This window comes from Convolutriloba macropyga, chromosome 5 (assembly GCF_964194025.1).
Source record: "Convolutriloba macropyga chromosome 5, txConMacr16.3, whole genome shotgun sequence".
NCBI lineage: Eukaryota > Metazoa > Xenacoelomorpha > Acoela > Convolutidae > Convolutriloba > Convolutriloba macropyga.
This window is the reverse complement of record NC_134472.1, coordinates 32,965,519-32,980,672: the sequence shown is the minus strand read 5'-3', so window position 1 is coordinate 32,980,672 and position 15,154 is coordinate 32,965,519.

Below are 15,154 nucleotides of genomic sequence, written 5' to 3'. Positions count from 1 at the left end.
GTCTTAATTTCACCACTCTGATGTTATTTTCTCTTTATTTCTCGCTCTAAATCATTTTATGATATTGTCTTTTTTGAGTTCAAAATCAAAAACTTGAAAAGGATCTCCACGTTTCTAATCGCGATTTCTCTATCTACTTCTCTGCTCTCATCTATTTTTATTCATCAAGAAAATTTTTATTTCAATTTTAGTTTGAAATACGACGGATACAAAAAAAAACATTTTTAGAATTGTTTTTACTGCAATAGAGTATCATGTTTTTCATTGGTCTATTTTGGTACTAATTTGATACTAATTAAACAAAATATTAAATGTTTTGAGACCTTTTTTTGGTTTTGGGGAGCTCAAGCGTGACTCTGCTTCTGAAGATACGATTGAAGCATCGATTTGCAGGAAAATAGTATTTATCTGAACAGGAATCATCGCAGCGCAGAAACGGGCATACCTTTAAAAATTAAAAGAGATTTAATGAAAGGAATGAAAGGATATAAAACTTAAAGGAAGTAGCGAAGATTGATCACCCATCTTCCCTCTGTCGAATGTGTTATTTCACTTTGTTCAATAAGAACTGTGCCCAACGATACTAGCATTAGAGGTTTCAATTTGGTTACTACAGTAATAATGTAGGAGTGTAGTTTTTATCGGACCGCGTTAAACTACACACGTTGCAGAGAGGGTAACATAACAGGAGGAATGAGAGTAAAAACAGTGCAATTTTTTAACTATGAAAACACACTTTTCTTTTTTTCACAGTAAACAGGCGTGGAATACGCGTTACATTCCTATCACCGCTAATTAGCTGTTGGAAATTCCTATTGTTTCAACCAAAAACAGTTGAGATAAGGACAAAACATTTTATAAATATTAAAAATTTTGAGAAAATTTTTCAATTCGGGGGAGCTCAAAGCGTGGCTCTGCACTTGAAGATATAATTGTAGCATCGATTTGCAGAAAAATGTGTTTATCTGAACAAAAATCATTGCAGCACAGAAACGGGCGTATCTTTAGAAAAAAATATATAGAGTTAATGAAAGGCGCACAAAAAGAACAATAGAAGTTCCTGCCAATGTTTAAGTAAGGCCTCATAGATAAGCCAACAGATCGTTAGAGAATATCCACTATTGTTGTTCAGATTATAGTTTTTTGGTTTTATTGATGCATTTTATTCATCAAATAAAACTTGAAAGCAGGAAACCGGAGACAATGCGGACATAACTTATGTAAATATAAAATCTATAGCCGTTTCGCTGAATTGTTATCACCTTGAAATTATTAATATTACCATGAGAGCGGACTTCTTTTCAGGGCCTGAAAATGGAATTGGTAGCTTTTTGTTCAAAGAGGGCGTACCATTAGATCTAACTCTAGATTGCTTTGGAAAGTTGAAAATTTTCAACAAAAATGACTCGGATTTAGTGCAAAAAGAAGTGCAGTAAATGCAGTGAGTACATTAGCAGAAGTTTTTTTGCCAGTTTTTGGTTCAAATATGTAAAAAAAATTGTTTTTGTAAGTTGAGAAATAAAACAATGACACCATTGGTAGACAAATACTTACTCAAAATCTGATAACTATGATATATGAATTCCAGTATTTCCTATTTTGTGAAACTATATAGATAACGGTAAAGATTGTAAAACCCAGTCAAATAAAAAGAGAAATAGCTTAACTCTATGCACGGTACACCACAAGGATCTACAGTGACACCTCTTTTCTTCATCATCTTCATAAAATTTTCTAAATTGTGCCGATCCGAAGCAATAAGTATTTGAGACTAAAATTTGAAAAACAGAAACCAAAGAAGAACTTCAGAGATCTTTAAAGCAAACAAGGCAAATGACTCAAGAATCAGAAATTCCCAATAATTATTAAAAAAGAAAAAAAATGATTCAAAATTTGAAACGGTAGGTTCTAATTTTTAGAGGTAAACATCTTGAAAGTTTGATTTCGCTGGTTCAGTGTTTGACAGAAACTTGAGTTCTATTTAACATGCATTATGCGTTGCGAAGGAGGTTTCTCAATTTTGGTGTTTACTCTACAAACATCAAAAATTGCTCAGCAATCAATCAATTAATCAGTGTTCTCACAAAATGTACTCAAAGTAATAATCACAGAATAACATTGTGGTCTTTTACCTGCAATAGAACTAATAGATCGAAATTCTCTAAAAAAGAACTAAGAACAAAATTTTTTCACGGTTAAAAACTTCGAAACGGAAATTTTTGGAAAGGAAATCAGTTCACATTATCTGAAATGAAATAGAAGCCTTTATTGCTCAAAAACCAGATTTCCAAGAAATTTTCCAAATTGCTTCAAAGAATTGCTTACGAACTAAAATTAATTATTTTTAGAAGCATTTTGATCTTGTGAGCCCGCAGTAAGTTTTTTATAAATAGTTTTTGCTGAGGCTCACCTGATTTTTCCTTGACAAATTCAAACAAATAAGCAAAAGCCAGATTTTTAAATTTGTGCATGAAAAATTGAGTAAGCATTTTTCCATGAGCGAATACTTAAACAGGCTTTTTAACAGTTTGGGAAAATGTTAGTCCATCACCAGAAACTGAATTGTTACTCTAGAATTCTTTCTTTTTAGATCATCTCGACACTTGTTGCTTTTTTGTGCGTAGTCTTAATTTGACCATCCTGAGCTTACTTTCTCCTTATTTCTTGCACTAAATCAATTTATGATATTGTCTCTATTGAGTCCAAAATCAGAAGCTTGAAAATGGATCTCAGCGGTCCAATCGTGGTTTCTCTATCTACTTCTCTGCTCTCATCTTTTTTTATTCATCAAGAAATGGTTTTTCAATTTTAGTTGAAATACGACGGATACACAAAAATCATTTTTATAACTGTTTTCACTCAAACAATGTATCATGTTTTGATTGGTCTATTTCAGTACTATTTTGATACTAAATAAACAAAATATTAAATATTTTGAGACCATTTTGCGGTTTAGGGGAGCTCAAAGTGCGACTCTGCACCTAGAGATACGATTGTAGCATCGATTTGCAGAAAAATTGTATTTATCTGAACAGGAATCATCGAAGCACAGAAACGAGCACATCTAAAAAAAATAAAAGAGATTGAATGAAAGGCCCACGAAAACTTTCAAAGTTTCTGCCAACGTAAAACCTTATAAAGCAGCCACCTTTTCGTTAGAGAATATCCACGATGTTCGTTCAGATTGAAGTCATTGGTTTCGGCAAGTCATATTGGTCATCAAATAAAGCTTGAAAGCAGGAAACAAGGTCGAGAGTTTTCCCCGAAGATATTGGGAAAAAAGTGTAAGGGGTGTAAAAATATATAAATACACCCCTATTTCTCCGCTTAATTCAATCTGGAAGAATGTAATTATAAGAGTGTAGTTTTAAGGGATAGAAGTGGAAAGAATTAGCGAGGATTGATCAACGGGGAAGGGAGTGGAGGGAGATTTTGTCCAGATCAGATAGCAAAACATGCATGAAAATCTAACCACATTTTTTCGAAGTCATTTGCTGGGAGGAAATGAAAGCAAGTGCCCCAAAAGGTTGAATTTTAATGAGGCCTTTAAATTCAATCATATAACTATTGGCAAAAATAGAAAAGAGTTTCAAATTAATTGTTTTTTGTCACAACAATCATCAATCCCCCATTCATGCCTCTACAGCAGACATTTATAAAGAAAAAGGTAGTAGTCACAAAAAAATCTGAAATTCAAATCAAAACAAACCGAAGACATTTTGGACATAATTTAAGTAAATATAAAATCTCTGGCCGTTTCGGTGAAGTGTTATCTCCTTGAATTTATTGATAATACAATTAAAGCAGAATTTTTTTAATGCTTGAAAAAAGAATTGGTAGTTCTTCCGTTCAGACAGGACGTACCATCTGATCTCATTCTAGATTCCTTTGACAAGTTGAATATGTTCAACAAAAACGACTCCGATTTATTGCAAAAAGCACTGCAGTAAATGCAGTGAGTACCTTAGCAAAAATTTTTTGGCCGGATTTCGGTCCAAATATTTAAAAAATTGTTCTTTTAAGTTGAAAAAAACATTGACATCGTTGGTAGACAAATACTTATTCAAAATCTAAAAACTATGATATATGAATCCCATTATTTGCAATTTAGAGAAAGTATATAGAAATAATGATAAAAACTGTGAAACCTGGTCAAATAAAGTTGGAAACAGCTTAATATTATGCACGTTACACATGAATGATCTACACTGACACCTCTTTTTTCACCATCTTCTTAAAATATTTTAAATTGTGCCGGCCCGAATTATCAGGTATTGGAGACAAAAATTTGAAAAACGGAAACATCTTGAAAGTCTGAATTCGGTGAACAATCTGGGTATAAAGGTTGACAGAAACCTGAGTTTCTTTAGCATGCAGTTTGCGTTGCGAAGGAGGTTTCTCAGTCTTGGTGTTTACTCTACAAACATCAAAAATTGCTCAGCAATCAATCAATTAATCATCAGTTTTCTCACAAAATGAACTCAAAGCAATAATCACAGAAGAACACTGTGGTCTTTTACCTACAATAAAACGAATAAATCGAAAATGCTTAAAAAGAACCAAGAACAAAATTATTTCATGAGTAAAATTTTCTAAACGGAAATCGGTTCACATTATCTGCAAGGAAATATCGCACTTTTTGCTCAAAAACTATATTTCCAAGAAATTTTCCAAATTGCTTTAAAAAATTGCTTACGAAATGTGATCAAATTTTTTAGAAGCGTTTTGTACCTGTGAGCACGCAGAAAAATTTCGAAGTTCACTCTAAGTGAATAACAGTAAAAAACCAGTTCCTCTCAACAGAAATTTCTCAGAAAACAGTTTAAGTTAATTATCTAAGTATTTTATAGATAATTTTTTCTGAGGCTCGACTGAATTCTCATTGTTAAATTTAAACAAATAAGCAAAAGCCAGATGTTAAAATTTGTGTATGAAAACTTGAGTAAGTACTAACGAATATTTAAATGGGCTTTTTAACAGATTGGGAAAATGTTATAGCATCTCTAGAAATTGAATCGTTTCCCCTTTTTTGTGCGTAGTCTTGTAACCACACTGATCTTATTTTCTCCTTATTTCTTGCACTGAATCAATTTATTCTATTGTTTTTATTGAGTCCAAAATCAAAAGCTTGAAAACGGATCTCCACGGTCTAATTGCGATTTCTATATCTACTTCTCTGCTCTCATCTATTGTTATTCATCAAGAAATGGTTTCTGGATTTTAGTTGAAATACTACGGATACAAAGAAAATCATTATTATTAATGTTATTGAAGTACAACAAGGGTTATTATTGTTTTCCAAAAAAGAATGTTTTCACAAAGTAATTTAAATCAGATCTCTTGTTACATTGATAACCGAAACCTTTTCTTAAGTTCCAAAGAAAGCTCGGGGGCTACCCAGGTTTAGGCCTCGAATTATGAAAAGACCATGCTCGACGAAAAAATTGTATGAAAAGACCATGCTGGACTGAAACAGCCTATGAAAAGAATTTAGCTGGACATAATCGCTCAGCTAGACTTTGGCTCGACCAAAATTTTTGATGCTGGACTTTAGCTCAACCCAAATATGTTATAAGTTGTTAGAAACATATCTATCAGTGAAAGTTGCTTTCTTGGCCTTAAAATGAATTGCTTTTCGAAGAAACTTATTTCATAAGGTATAGTAATATTAGTGTTTTAACTTTTGTCCAACAAACCTGTCACCCTTTCTCACGACACATCAGAAACTTGTTTAGTGCCAAGGAATGAATTTTGATTATTGAAGCATCTATCTATCGGCGGACAAAGTTTTAGATGAATTTTTCATTGGTTTCATCGGACAACCGAGGATCCTTAATTACAAAGTGTTTTTTATGCAATATACAGGGTAGGAGGCAAGAAACAAAAATCGATACAATATATCAAGTACAATTGATTTCCACTCAACTAATAATTTTTTATTAAAAATTTCCGGATAGCTTCTATTGCCTATTTTTATCGATTCCAAAATTGCTGTCATGCTTACATAAATCGTTAGCGGTATCACTGGCAACCATTTGCAAAATTTCATTATAAAATCTTTGCATTAATTTTTAAGATTGGGTATGCAGCAAACAGATCCAAAATTTTGGGATAATTAAGCGTCTAAGTTGCAAATTACAATTATGGCTGTTGCTTGAGCGTATCTGTAAGAAAAATTGTATTTGTGTGAAAAATTATCTTGAATTGACAAATCACTTGTACAGATATTGTTTTCGTTTTTTAGAGCCCGATAATTGAAAATTTTTTTGGAGCCCGATGATTGAAAAAATTTGTTACGACAATAATTAAGATATCACAGTTGAATTGGCCATTTCTGAATCTTTCTTAACAATAGACGATGGACTGCATGTATAACAATCAACTTAGCGTTTAGAAATTCTCCGCTTTAACTCCCAAAATTTAGTTTTTTTAAACGAGTTTACATTACTTTTTTGTTGAAAAAAATGAGAAGGCAGCTAACATAGTTAATTGTTAATCGATTTTTGACTGAAAATATTTAATTGCTGAAATTCTTTAATACTTTTTGAAGCCCAGTTACAGTTTTGTATATATTTCAATTTAAGAACCAAGTCTTATATTTGGTATGCGTATGTTATTATATATTGGGATTAGTAATTTGAATTAACTAGAAATCATATTCTGTACAATTCTAAAAAACTCTCGAAACAATAGTTTCACCTATATTTCTAGTAAACTTGACAAAGGAGAGAGTTTTGAATTTTTCCTTGCAATGCCCAACAATTAAAAATGTTGACTGCCAGCTTCTGTACGGACCTATCTAAACACCCAGGTTCTTGAGCAATCAATTGCACCGAATTATTATTTATTGTTCATAAAATTGAAAATGTTGCAAATTGTATAAACAGATTGAATTGTTGCTCCTCACAAAATCTGTTTCTCTTACGCTCTATTCTTGCTGTTTCTCTGATGCCCTATATTTTTTCCTACTTTTTCTCTGAATAACAGTTTTTTTGTAAAAAAAAGTAATGAAGTATTCCGAGCATACTTGAGACGATCAGTTGAGTTGAAATTAAAAAAGACAGCAATCAGGGAAGAACTAAAAATAACAACCTATTTGTTCTTTACCGCTTATACAAACAAGCAAATTAAAGTAACTTCCTAAACCACGGCTTTTTGGAAACTTCTGACAAAAACAGATATCAAAACTGCCCTTGAGAAGTTACGCTACTTCACCTTTTCAAATAGACGGTCTAAAACAATTAGAGATACTCTTTTGAAGTCGCATTGATTGCAATCGATCTTCTTCAACTCGGCTTTGCCTCGTCTCAACTCTGCTCGGTGCACTAATCAATTCGAACGAAAAAATTTGCACTCTAACTATTACATACAGTACTGGTTAATCAGTACATATATCAGTTGAGTCTATTCTCTAGCAAACAGTACAGCTCTAATGGAATTCAAACTTTTTCCCCTATTCAAAGAAGAGTACACTAAAAACGTAAAATACAATTATGGACATTTTTTATATTTTAAATTAAAATTTTTTCGCTTGCGTTAGGAGTAAAACTGAAAGCTATGCGAACATTGACGTTTTTTCAGTGAAAATGTCAACAAGAGCTGTTTGATTTGAAATCTATAGGACAATTGGGATCTATTGTTTTGCGCCCCACCCAGTGTTTTTTTACGCCCCCAGTTACAAAATTATATGTTGTTATAGCACGTTACGATGTAAGAAAATAGTGTGCCTGGGGATACAGATTAGATACCTTTTCGTAACTTTTGAGAACAATAGTTGGCCACAACTGCTCTGCGAATTCATGAGTTCAAACCAGAGATTCATAGCAAAGAAGCAATTTTAAAAAACATAGGAATCATTTTGTTCCTAAAAAAATTGGGATCTTTTCCGTTTGTGCCCCCCCCAGTACGTTATGCTCCCCCAGTTACAGAGCACATGTCATTACATAGTAAATCATTATGTAAAAATATTGCACGTGCATCTGGGGGTTGCAAATAATATGCACCCACTAAGCTGGGGGGGGGGCACAAACGGAAAAGATCCAAAAATTGTGATCCATTCTGTTCCCCCCACCTTAGTGAGCTTATATTTTTTAAACCACCAGGCGCACGTGCTGTTTTTTTTACATAATAACGTGCTATATAATAACATATAATTAGTAAATGGGGGCGTAAAAAACCCTGGGGGCCCACAACAGAGTAGATCCAAAACTTCTTACTCTTGAAAAACTGATGTTTAATGCTTGTTTGGAACGCATCCGATATAGACTAACTACCAAACTAAAGGGCATTTAGAACTGAAAAATAAAACATATGGTTCATTGGTTTTGTTCTTTAGCTCTCTACTAAATCAAAATATTCTACTTGAAATTGAATATTTCCTACTGGGGGCATAAATAATGAACCCGATTTTTTCGTTTTTGTTTTTCCTATCAGTTTTAAAACAAAAACAGGATGTAAACAAAATTTAACTGTCTCCGAACTGTAAAAATATCTTATCCCCTTTTCAATATTCCGAGAGGATGAATTTGGAATCAAATCCACACTAAGAATCAACTCCTGACCAAAGTAACCAAGTTTCGATTTTTTATCGTAACCACTTTTTGATATTTTGTGCTCTTTTTAAAGTACTCCTCTTAGAGGACGGTAAAGTTATTGGAAAATCATTAGACGTGTTAATAATCTAGTTTTAGTTAAACCTTGTCTATAGGTGGTATATAAATAGATGCTCTAATAGATTTTGACCTCTGAATAAAGTTTTGAAAAATGAATGAACGGCTATCATGCACTGGTGATGTCTAACATTCACTTCAAATAGCGTCTTCAAATTTTTGATTGATCAATCTGCACCCCAATAAATAGAATCTGTTTCTTTCCTGTTAGTCCACCAACTAAAATTTAACAGAAGTTTGGTTTGTGGTCCTTTTCTTTTTTATTGAATGAAAGTATACTCATTTTCTCATTTCTTATCTTTATACAAAAATACCGTAAATTATTCAATTGCAATATAATTGGTAGTGACAAAATTATACATCATTTTTTTGATATCTTCTGGACATTTTCCCGTACAGGATAATGTATGAAATAAAAATTCAATCATTGAAGAACTCAGGACTCCTCTTGTGTGGCATATGTGTTGTATTAAATTTTTTGCGCTCCTTTTTTCGTTTGAGGATCATAGGGGGTGGGTTAAATTTAGCTGGAAACCAGGTAAATACTTAATTCTTGAATTGAAAAGGTATAAAGAGCTTCATATAAATCCTTCTGCATTTGCACCTATTAAAGCTGGGAGAAACCAAACCTTCTTACTCAGCATTGCAGACACAAAATTTCCCGAGAGCGATAGTCTAATCAGAGGTCACTTTGGCCTGGGATTGTTTGATTAGAGGTTATTTCCGTCTGGACCACAGCTTGGGCAGATGATGACCCAGAACACACGTTTCAGCCGTTTTGATGGGGGTTTGAAATAAATTGTCAACTGTCCTTAGCTGAAAACCACACATGGGTACAGAAAAACACTAATAAGCCCAATTTATATTATTATTATTATATCATAAGGCGGGGAGGGGGGTTTCAAAAAAGAGAGGTTCAGGTTGCCCGAACTTGCATAATTTCAAATTCCCGTAGTACAGCATCGTAAAAATTTTAGATCAGCACGTACTTAATCTTGTTTATTTAACTACGGCACCGTACATAGCAAAGTCATAATTTTATCGCACACAGAAACAATGTGCCGTAATAAGGCCAAGAGCGGGAAAGAGACAGAAAAAGAGATAGGATAGGGTGAAAAGATGGAAGCAGTGGGGGAGATGACGGAGGTGGTGAATACTGGACTGTGGTCCATGGAGTTCGTGCAGAGACACGGGAAGAAGATAGTGAAGGAGCTGCGCATGTACACAAAAATGAGGAGGACCAAATTCACACAGTCATTCAAGGTTACACTTCTGACATAAACTGACAATATTTTTTTTCATAGTCGCACAATTATGCACGGTTTGGAGTGTCAACCGGTTCAAAGATTCAACCGGTCGCTTTAATCTTTCAGGAATGGCGATGAAAAATGTGAAAAAAGGCCGATAAAAGTACCCGCGACAATTTCGCCTCTTTGAGCGCATTTCAGCGCTTTTCCTGCTTTAAAAAACGAATAATTAGCGCTGCCCCGGTATAGTTGTGCGACCCAAGACCGCTCTGATCAGACCATTTCCCAGACTTTGCCCTCTGATCAAACCATCGTGCAACCCAAAGTCCTCTGGTCAGACCGTAGTGTGACCCAAGAAATGATGCGACCATAGTGCGACCCAAAATACTTCTGATCAGACCATCATGCGACCTACATCCCTCTGATCAGACTTTCATGCGATCAAAAAAAATTTGTGCGACTTTTGAGCGACCCAAAAAACTTTGGGTCGCTAACCCCAGGCCAAACATCAGACGCATGGTTTTGAACTGTCTGCTATGTGGAATATTGCCCAGGTCGAGGTGTTATCCGAAAGTGAAATCTGATCAGACCGAAATTACAGGGTTGGTGAATCAGTTCGAGCGCACGAATGTCTCAACAATGGTCTGGTTTGGATCTGATAAGAGGTGATTTTGGTCTGGGATGGTCTGATCGGAGGCCATCATAGTCTGCAATGGTCTAATCAGATGTCAATTCGAACGCAGAAAAGTCTGATGACATTGTTTCGGCGCCTAATTTCACTTATTACTGCACTACAATTGATTCGCTCAAATTTAAATATTGCTTGAATTTTTGCAAGCAGGCTCCGGGTCGTGACCATTTTTTGTCCTATGTATCAGATGGCGAATAATACAGTGTCCTCACTCCAGGATTGCAAAAATTTTCAAAAAAATCAAAACGCTTAAAACAATTGCAACTGTGACTTCGTAGCAAAAAATGTTCGTAAACTTCCATCTGAGAGTATTTGCATGAAATAAATAGGAAATAGTTTAAACCAAAAATTGAAAAGTTAACTCCTAAAATTAGGAGTCATGCTATTAGACTATTTATTTAATGGCTTGATAACAAAGATAAATAATTTCGGTTTTCAAAAATTGAAAAATTGACTAGCCGGAGGTTGGTGGTAGAGTAAATCAGCGCTGAATCAGTCTAAAGACATTCTGTTTTTTAGGATGGCCAGTACTCTGTTCATGTCCCCATTTACACTGGCCAGTCTGATTTTTAAGAAATTTATTTCATGAAAAACAATATGTTCAGCCTAACTCCCGCCAACAAGGTTTGCTTTATATGCGATTAAAACTTCCGCGTGGGTATTTGTGACATTTAATTTGCGTAGCAAGTCGTAACCACTGCGCTAAATGGGCTTTGTGGTAATTGCCTACAAACCAGCTAAAATATAAATTGTATGTATACTACTATAGTAATTACTTGTTATAAGCTACAAAAAGTATGACTTTCTTCTGCTCAGACTTAATTTTGGGTATGAGTAAATTTCAGACTATACAGGATAAATTTAGCCTGGGCGAAATCTATGAACTCAATATAATCATAATGAAGAAATACTGCACATAAAGAAACTTAAAATATTCTGGAGATACCATGTTTCAGAACTGAATTAGGGTCTTTCCCATTATAGCCCCCCCATGAAATTATAGCCCCCCCCATTATGGTATAATTACCATGCTTGGGGGGGGGGCTATAGGTTATTGTGACCACTAAACTGGGGGGGGGGCTATAATGGGAAAGACCCCTGAATTAAGTGCTTGCTCTTGAAGTGTGCTGGTTCAGCGCTGAAATGCTCTGCGACTCAAGTCCGGGTAAAAAATATCGAAAACAATAAAAAATATTTATTCAAAAGCAACAATAACACACGGCTGTTATTGCCAAAAAAATAGTATGGCAAATTTGTAGGTGAAGCCGAGATGTTTAATCAAATCTCTCTACGATTGCAATACCTGCTTAACTTTCGCCAGTAAATAACTGATTCGATTACATTTTCTTGTCGCTGTTTTCTTGTCAGCTTTCAGCTTTCGCGTAGCAGCAGTGCAGCAGTGGGCTCAAATAGAGCTTGAAAAAAGTTGTCTCCTCCACAGCAGTGAGTTTTCAGATTTCCGTCGTAATCATCGGTTATTTATGCGATTGTTGTCATCGCAACGAGACTTTAATGAAAATGAAAAGGAAAGCGACCGGACAGCATAATTTTAATAACCAAAACTTTCAACCGAAGGAAAAGCGAAAAAATATGTTTTACACGCCCTTTTGTGTTTGCTTTTGGGTGTTGCATTAATAAAAAATTAACAATTCTTCTAAAAGTTTTTTTACAAATCTTTAATTGCTAAGAAACAAAGTTTGAAGCCTTTATTGTAAACGTGTGTTTGCTTGTGTGCGTATGTGTGTGTGTGTGTCTGTGTGTGTGCGCTATTTGCAAAGTTTCTGCTACCCGGATTTTGGTCGCAGTGTGTTTCAGCGCTGTACCATTGGCTTTCAATTTTAACCAGTACTGAACCAGGCAAATAGAAGTTTGAAACCTTTTGCCACTCTGCGCAGACTCGATTAGGCAACATCCCAGTCTGTCCTTTTTCTTCGCTTTACATTATTGGTTAACACTGCACAGAATGTTTCACATCAGACTGTACATACGAAGAACTATCATACATACACACATACTGACTGTATATAGCAAATTTTGAAAATTTCGAATGACTGATGTCATGCATGAATTTTTCAACATGGCAATACCCGAGCTATTGTAGCTTAACTTCTACAAACTACACCAAAATTAACTCGCAACTCGACCTCCACCGACCTCCACCGACCTCCACCGACCTCCGCCGACCTCCACCGACCTCCGCCGACCTCCACTGACCTCCACCGACCTCCGCCGAACTCCACCGACCTCCGCCGACCTCCGCCGACCTCCACTGACCTCCACCGACCTCAACTGACCTCCGCTGACCTCCACTGACCTCCACCGACTTCTGCCAACCTCCGCCGACCTCCGCCTACTTCCTGTCATATGTTGTGTATTTCAGATTTGATTGAAACTTGTTTTAGTTGTTGACTGTTCCGAGACTTCACTTGATTGAATTTGTTTATTGAAATGGAACAAGTCGTGGTTACTATTGAATTACATCAATCCATCCTTGAGTGCCAGAAAGAACTGCTGTTTATGGTTGCCGAACCCGAACTCAAAACATGCCATGGTATTGTGAAAATCAGAAAGGAACTTGATATTGATAATGAAAGTGGCGATCTTATGATAAAGATGCGCAAAAGACGGGTACCGAGTAACGTAGTCGTGAGTGAACACAAGGGAAACGATATGAGTGCGTGCGAGTATGAGTCACGTGCGCAGTACATCACTGCGAGTCATATAGCACGTGTTCATCAGCGTAGCATTAAACCGACGAAATGCGACCTTTGCCCGATTAGAACCATCTCTAGATCCAATCTAAAGAGACATCAGGAAAGTATGCATAACACATTCAGGTTGAAATCGATGTGGGAGTCGGAGTCGAAGTCGTCAGAGTTAAGGTTGAAGTCGAGTGCGTCGGAGTCTTCCGTTGTTCCATTAAATTAAGTTCGTTATCATAACTATGGTATTTGATTAAAGGGATCAGCAGTTCAATAATTCTAATTTCAACTGTCCATTTCAAAATTCCACGCGTGATATATTCTCCCCATTTGGTACGGTAAGAATAAAAACTCGTGACTGAAGAATTCATCAAATCGTGAATGCTATTCCTGAAACGTCTCATTTACTGAAGTTCTCCCCCAATTCATCAGGTAAGAACGCAACGAAGAGCAGTTGTACTTTCAATTAGATGTCTTTGAGAAAGTTTGTTCAATTCGGTGATTTTGAACTCGCTCTGCAGATGGATCAGGCCAAAAACTAGTTAAATTAACTGATGTCCCCACTCGTTGGGTGAAATTTAAACAAAGAAGGGCTCCCCTCTCATAGAGTGAGTACAATAATATTTGAGGTTAGTGAGTTCTTGAACCGGAATTTCTTGAAACTCTCATTGGGCATGGCGGCATAATTGGATGAGACAGTCACCATCATTTCTGGCTCAAAATCGTGAATTTCTTGCAATCAGCATTGTAGCTGAGCCACGCATAGCACGTATTGATGCCGCTTGAGTGAAGCGATTGAAGGCTACTGATAGACCTGAGGGCTAGAAACCTCTGTTATACGAGAAAAGAGCAATTCTTTTCAATGTTTTCCGCGTTGTTTCGGATACTCAACCGAAAGTTTCTAACTGCAATGGTATGAAGTGGATGCCCATATCAATGCACTTCTGGTAATAATGCCCAATCCTTCTGTATTCCGCTAAGGTTAGAGCAAAACCACGTGTCCTCGCCGCATCTGAGATAAAACTGGCTGACACTGGAGAATGGTGACGTCTAAAGCTGAGGGTTGTCCTGGTATAAATATAAAAGTGGGCAATTACACGTCGCTTGTTGTTGAATTGTCTTCCGGCAGAAGATGTTTTCCCTCGCATTCAGGGGAAAGATTGGCCGACGAACACAATGCCATTTTTGTGTCTCGTACTCTGTCATGATGTGTGTGTTTTTAATGCACCGACCTCCAACTACCTCCGCCGACTTCAACCGACCTCCACCGACCTCCACTGGCCTCCACCGACCTCCGCCGACCTCCGCTGACCTCCACTGACCTCCGCCGGCCTCCACTGACCTCAACCGACCTCGGCCGACCTCCACCTACTTCCTGTCATATGTTGTGTATTTCAGGTTTGATTGAAACTTGTTTTAGTTGTTGACGGTTCCGAGACTTCACTTGATTGAATTTGTTTATTGAAAAGGAACAGGTCGTGATTACTATTGAATTACATCAATCCATCCTTGAGTGCCAGAAAGAACTGCTGTTTATGGTTGCCGAACCCGAACTCAAAACATGCCATGGTATTGTGAAAATCAGAAAGGAACTTGATATTGATGATGAAAGGGGCGATCTTATGATGAAGATGCGCAAAAGACGGGCACCGAGTAACGTAGTCGTGAGTGAACGCAAGGGGAAACAATATGAGTGGGATTATTGCGAGTATGAGTCGCGTGCGCAGTACATCACTGCGAGGCATGTAGCACGTGTTCATCAGCGTAGCATTAAACTCACGAAATGCGACCTTTGCACGATTAGAACCATCTATAGATCCAATCTAAAGAGACATCAGGAAAGTA